Genomic DNA, 7721 nt, shown 5'->3' with positions numbered 1-7721 from the left:
GCCACGTAGCTGGATAGAACCAAGGTAATGTTGTTTACCGTCGCTTAGAGACACTCAGATTATCTTCTTGCATTCTGCCTAGCGAGATAGTTAATTTTAGTTAATTAAGCAATTTCTCAATTATTATATGAAAATTGTCAATGATAAAATTGTAGAGCAACACGAAAAGCTTCCGATACGGCTTTCTATTGCTGAATGCGTGCTACATAATTTTTTTTTCTGAGCGTGAAAGAAGTCCAAGAAGCCCGCAAATACAGGCAAAGTGTCTTGAGCGCCAGTCCCGCAGCAATATTGGATGTATTCGCGGGCTTCTTTCACGCTCAGAAAAAAAAAAACTTATATAGCACGTATTGAGCAACGGAATGTTGTATCGGGAGTTTTTCATCTTGCTGTAAAATTTTCTCATTAACACTTTTCATCTAATTATAAGAATTGACAAGTTGATTATCTAAATAAACCTAATTATTACATTTGGCGGAATGCAAAAAATAATCTGAGTATCTCCAAACGACGGTAAACAACACTACTTTGGCAAGCTACATGGCATTGCTTATATGTTAAGTGTGGTTCAAGTTGCGTGAGACACCGTGTATATGGTGTTCTGTAGCTGAGCTCGAGGTCACGGGTTCGATCCCGGCTACGGCGGCCGCATTTCAATAAGGGGTAAATGAAACGTTCCTCGTGTACCTAGATTTGGGTGCCCGCTAAAGAACCCCGGTGGTCAAAAGCAATCCGCAATCCTCCACTAGGGCTACCCTTGTAATCAGACCGTGGTTTTAGCCCGTAAGGGTGATCGAGAAAATCTTCGCCCATATTTTTACTAGCCAAAATAAGATGCATGCAGGTCATTATAAATATACGTACTAGCCTACGTAACTTACACTGTTTTTCCACAAAGTCTCCACACCGGTTCACACAATTGTCCCATCGCAGAACTAAATTTTAGATGCCCTGTGGTAGAATTCGCGATGAACGCGGCCTCCCGGAATGCTCATTCAAGCAAGTGGCTTCTCTAATGAACTGCGAGGAAGTTCGCCCTGTCCACTGGAGTTGCTTACCAGGCATACCTGGCCGCCACTCACTTTACACTACCCCTGTTCAACGCTGACATGCAAAACGTTCCACTAATTTGGACAAGCAATTTTAGTCACCATTCTTTATTTTGTGAAACCACGCCTAAGTCGTCAGAAGAAACTGCGACCGTTAACAAAAGGGAGCAACGCGTGTCTGTCCTTCACAGATCGCCCAAAGCGCGTGCCCAACTGCCCTACGTGTTTATGTAAATTTAACCGTCCCGCTGCATTACAAGTAACTCAAGGGCATCGCGCTCTCTGCCAGTTTTGGCCAAGTTCCCACTAAGAAATAAGCATCATAATCGCGCCATTGCACTTGCGGCGTTAAAATTTAGCAGCTTCAACTTGTCGCACATTCTATACTGTGCGGTGGAGGCTGCCAAACATGATTCCGTTTTAATGCGGAAGCGTCAAATGGCCCATTAATCGAAAAAGCCCGCGTCTGTCGCCTGGAGCAGCGAAACGACGCGTGAATTCCCATTGGCTGCGACGCCCCGTCACAAGCGCAGATGGACGCACGCACACACGTGCGCGCACAGGAACACACAACAGGGGCGCTATAACGTAAAGCTATTACAAATGTTTCTATTCCCATTCTGCAATCAGCCCTCCGCAATTCGTCAAATAGTTTTCTCGGGCCACCCCGCTCCGCCTGTCTCTCAAGTTCACGTTACGAAAACTGCGACAACTCCCCATCTGCTATGACGTGTACCCACTGATTATGCATGATTAGACAGAATAAAATTTTTTTGAAGTCGCAGTTTTGCCCGAATTGCGATAGCCTATTAGTACACAGCTATACGAAGTAAGAATAGTCGTAGTTAGAAGGGAAAAAGCTAACTCTGAAAATTTTCAGTGTACGAAACTGTCTCGTTAGAGTTTGATGCTTCCCCCTTCAACTTTATAGAGAGCTAGTTCATAGAATTCGCATAACGACGTCATTTAGTGCCAAGATAGGTCGAGTTTCATTGCAACATAGTTTAAGTGCTTAATATATGTGTATGCTAAGTTCTGCCTGATCGCATTTGTTAGTCATTCACTCGTGGCCTTTATCATGCATTTTATATTAGCTTCTTTGTTTTCAGAACCTTCTTATCTTCTTTAGAATTTAGGAGCAGCCCGTACAAAAAGGATGAGTCACTTTTCAGGGCTTTGAATAAAATATATTTTGGATATTGAAAAGAAAAAAGAAAAACAGCACGACCTTGTTGCCCTGTTGCGTTTCTCTTTACACATATGAACTAAAAAGTAATAGGAAGGAGTTTCCTAACATAAACATATAATACGAGAAAGTTAGGAAATGCGGTAGTGGAAGTGGGGGGATCGAGTGGGGGACGTGCAGGAGCTACGTTCTTCTGCATGAGCTGCAAAAATATGCATGCCAACAAACCATGTCAGGCTCGACCCTTAGGAACCAGGGAGAAAGAAAAAATTCAGAGCCCTTCCACTATGTGGTGGTGGAGGACCAGCGAAGATGTATTGCTCAATAACTATATGAAGTCCTATATGGCGTTTATGCTATATTGCTCGAATAAAGACACAAACACATAACTTCATTGTGTTTTTCGTCTTTACTTTGTATTTCTAATTTTTTTTCTTTTTTTTCTTGATGTTATTATTATTTTATTTATTTATTTATTTATTTATTTATTTATTTATTTATTTATTTACATTGATGTTTCGACACGCATCGTCATAGGCTAGCATATGGGCAACCGCGTTCATCGTTCCGGCGCAACAGCATAACTTCATTGTTTGTTCCAGCTGTTTTATAATATTTTTTCTATTTTATTGTAGTTTTACTTTTCTCTAACTTTTTTACCTTTTTAAAATTTTTATTTTTTTATTTCTTTATTTTATATTTCATATCTTATATTTTATTTTTTTACTTCGTATACATATACGCTGGCGTTTCGAAACGTGGGTGCCTCGTATGGCAAGGGTAGTTCAAGGACGCGTTGCAGGTCCCCGTGCCCACAAGATCACCGCGCTAGTAGCCGCTCGAGGCGCTTCTCGCGTATTCGCGGGCTACTTTGACGCTCGGAAAAACAACTTTTATGTAGCACGCATTGTGCAACAAAAAGCTGTAGCGGGAGTTTTTCATGCTGGTCTACAATTTTCGCACCGATACTTTTCATCAAATTATAATATTTGACAAGTTGATTAATTAAGAGTAACGTAATCAGGCGAAATGCAGAAAGAATCATCTGGGTATCTGCAAGCGATGGCAAACAACACTACCTTGGTTCTGTCCAGCTACGTAGCATTTGCATATTTCTAAGTCTTGGTGCATGATAGTTGGGACACTCGGCGCGAGATACTTACGCAGAAACCACTGTGGGAGTTGTCTAAGTATGCGTAAGCATAGCGTCGCTGGTTCATCTTGATGCAGCCCGGTCTCATTATAAGTGTTATGAAACTTGATCCGACCAGCTTAAACGACAGTGCTGCGGCGACATGAACTACCGCGGACAACATTGCAAGGGGAATTGATGACGCAGGCAAACTACTGCAGGTGGCGGCGCCAGGAGCGCTGATGACGGTCCGATCATAATAAGCTGTTATCTCTTTTCAGCGCCTTATCCATGGGCGTCGAACCATTGTGAACCGTGATCAACCGCACTCCGGCAGCGGCTGCCCCTGGCGCAGCCGCGAGGGCAGCACGAGGACCCTGACGTGCATGCTCGTGCGGGCGAACGCTGGTTGGCGCGCAGCGTAGCACAGACAGCGGAGCACAGACGGAACGCGCCGAGTGGTAACTTTTCTTGACCGAACTTCTTGCGTAGCTTGCACAGCGTTGACTGCTATGTACGGAACGGCGCATAGGCATTACGTGTCCTCGTCGCATCACCATGGCCTCTGTAAACGGCTGTATAACTTCAGCCATCCTGGTACCCGCAGCTCGAAGTGCACGCCTCGTGGCAGGCCGCTACGTTGGGCTTTCCACGCAGCGTGGCTGTCGCCCCTGGGCGCACTTGCGTTTTTGTTGGTAGAGCCTAAAAATTGCCCGACACGTCATATCACTACACAGAGCAGTCTCCCGCCCTTCGGAATGCTTCCCACAGGTTCACTTTCACATCAATCGGCTCTTTTAAACAGTTGAATCTTATCACTACTGCCTCGCCGTCATCGATTGATTCACTCGATGGCATGGAGCATGGACCTTGGAAAGGATCACGGCAGAGGATGCCCTGTCCTCTTTATTTTCCCGCTGGATACCACGCTCTGTAATTCCTCGTGGCATCACAACCGATAAAAGACGGTACATTGAAACGCGATTCTTGAGGATCCTCAGGCAAGCCACCGGTTTTGAGCGATTGAGGTCTACCGGCTCTCCCCTTTCACCAATATAACGATCGTACGCTTTCACCGGCAATTCAGAGCAGCCATCATGTGCCACCCCGACTCAAACTGGCTAGAAGCCACTCACAGTCGTCGGCCTACGTCTCCGCGCCACCTTCAAGCTCGAAATTCAAGCTACATCTGCAGGACTCATCTACGAGTCACTACTACCCCTTTTCGGAGAATTCCTCTCGGAACCATCCGACCTGGTCGCCTAGCATCACTCCGATAGTGTGGCCCTTCTCCGGTGCAGCATGACTAACTTCCGTCCGTCGCTAGCGGCACATCATTCCAACACCATTTGTTTTCAAGGAGCTCGAAACATGTAATGTGACCTTTCTGCGCGATCACATCATGTAGGCTTCTTTCCAGTCACCTTACACTGGGCCCTACCGTGTTACCCATAGCGACAAGAAAACTTTCATACTGCGCGTCAAAGAGAATGACATCTGCATGTCTATCAACCGACTGAAGCCAAGCATCGTCAATCCTCGGCATCTCCGTCCTCATCATACACCCCCGTTTCTAGGTGGTGTATGAGTTCTAGGTTTACCAGCTTCTATCACCCCTCAGGTCCCTCTACTTCGCAGGTCTCTGCGATACGTGGTCGCAACAACTGCTCACCATGCGGACTGCTCAATCAAACTTTCTGCGCGGTTTATAAACCGCAGCTGCGGCTGCCGCTGCGCTAAGGATCTCCTGTCCTGCAAACCGGCGTGCGTTGGTATTCTGGGTTGGGATCCATCATACACTTCGCCATGCGACGCCCATTTGAATAGAAACAGCACGCATAAATGACAGAAATCGAACAACAAATACAAATAGATCGATGCAAAAACAATCTGAGCGCTCGCAGAACAACGCAAACTGAATCAGCAGATAGACAAGCTAACAACCACTCATTAGACATACGAACGAAAAATAATCTAGCCACAATGATTAAAAAAAAGCTTTTAAATTCAACCAGTTCATTTGTAGAAAAACCTAATAAGGAATCGCAATGTATCAATGTATCTATAAGAATAGTCGATTAAGCTCATTTGTTCAATATACTATATTCCAGTTCAATATGAGGGAGTCGTGAGAATCGGTCAGTGATTCTCTCGTGTTCGGTATAAAGAAAAGTTCGCTTTATTCGAAGTTGTTATATTTGGGTTTGACTTTGCAACTGCTATCTAACAAACTTGAATATAATCTAAATGAACGGGAAGATACGCCTCACCCACTAATCCCTATATTAGCGAGCACACAGTAAAGTCTGATGAGACTGTATAGGCGTTTGCCTATACAGTCTATACGGAAACGCTGTGGGCGCATCCATACATGAGCCAAATTAAGGCCGCCGGTCTCAGACTGGCCTGGGACGGCTTCATCAATCAACGTCTTGTGGGACGCACTGGTATCGCTAGCGCGAGGTTCACCTATTCTCGGTTTACAAATAAATTGAAGATTTAGCATATTAGTTGGTCCCAGATGTTCCTTGCATGCTCAGTTCCACCTTGAGCAATAACACTACATGTGTTCTCTTAGTTTAAGGAAGAGTACCATGCGTAGCGAGTCACTACCATTAAGAGAATGCGTTCAACAGACCCCCGAAACTAATAATAAGCAATGCTAAAAAGCTTAGTTGTCAGGAACAGACTGCAAACTGTAGATGCGAAGAGACGGCTTGCGACACTGAAGTGATGGGCCGACGTTCTCTCTCTAGTATATAGTATTCTCTAAGCTCGTATGTACTGCACACCAACCTGGTTAATTGCATTTTATAGTGAGTCGGCGTGCATTACCAGCAACCAAATCGCAAGCACCAACATCTTGAGCAGGTCACCTGCGTGCCAGAAATCATTCCAAGTTGTTGAACGGCATCCTTTTGCCTACTAAAGACTTGTCGAACCTAAGACTGTCTGGCAATCTAATGCATTCATTTCGTTGCTCAAAGTGCCAAATACATTATCATTGTGTCACTACAGCGTGCCAAGAGACAAAGGCTCCAAGTACAAGGTAAAGAATACTTGTGGTAGCAGACATCGTTGTTTCACAAGAAAAGAGGGGGCGAAGGCTCTGAAAGACAATGGCGGGAGGGTTGGGCGGAAGAAGAGTGGAGGTTATTGTAACAGACACCATTGAAAGACACCCGTACCCACGTCTACGTGTTAAAAAACACGTCTCCAATCCACCGTGTGAGGGTGGTCGGACATGTAAGTAGTAAACGATAACTAGAATGATAACCCATTGCGATGTAGCTTGAAATTATTCAGATGGCGACATTCACAGGCGCCTTTCCTAATTATTAGCCTAAAACGTTTCAACGGCCAGTGCCTTTGCTTGCGCCGCTGCTTCGCGCACCTGCAAAGAGTGGACCAGAGAGAAGAGGCATGCACTCAACCACACGTTCGCCGCGCCTCGTATGCACGTCTTCAGGAATCCTGACTATACGTGGCCTTCCCATAGCACTGTCAGAACGTAAAGCAGTTTCTAGGCGGGCTCTTATTTTACGTGCGAAAGAGCAGTCACGTCACTTCCGGCTTCGCTGGCTAGAGTTGCCGCTTCCCGGCAACTGCACCTTATGCAACCATAATCTTTACCAGAGGTAACGCTTGTGGCAAACGCTATGTGCGAAGGCGAGCTTTCGTGATTCTTTTTTTTCCTTTCCCCTGCACGGCAAGGCGCCACCGATACCACGGGTGCGCGGAAGCGAACGCCGTAAAAGCAGAAGGAGGAATGGAAGCGGTTGGCAATGAAATGCACTGGTGTCATCTACAGTGCAAATCAGTGTCAACATTTTACGGTATATTGTGTGAAACTAAAGAGCGTAGCAGTAAACCGGCAACTTAGTTTACGTAAAATATACTTCTGATATGATATGCATACCTTGTTGGACCCCATGAAAACGACATTACGAACTGTAGTTAGTGGCGTACCAACTATTTTTTGAGCGGGGGAGGGTAAGCCATCTCTCTTTATATATATATATATATATATATATATATATATATATATATATATATATATATATATATATATATATATATATATATATACACAGAGGGAGAGAGAGATTTGCAGATTGGAAAGTGATCTCTGCAGTACAGTATGTGCCGCCTGGGATCGCTCTGCCTCCGCTTTCTAGTCGGCACGGACGCCACGGCAGTAATGAAAGCTGCACGTAAGCCTGTACATAGTTTCTCCTTCGACTTCAGCAGCACATGTTTTTTTTTTATATGCTTCACCACAAAAGCCTGACACAGAGGGCTCCTGCCAAGAGGAGCGGAGCGAGCCGGCGCGCAGAGCGGGTGGGAGCGGTGT

This window comes from Dermacentor variabilis, chromosome 4 (assembly GCF_050947875.1).
Source record: "Dermacentor variabilis isolate Ectoservices chromosome 4, ASM5094787v1, whole genome shotgun sequence".
NCBI lineage: Eukaryota > Metazoa > Arthropoda > Arachnida > Ixodida > Ixodidae > Dermacentor > Dermacentor variabilis.
Note: the sequence above shows the minus strand (reverse complement) of the source record.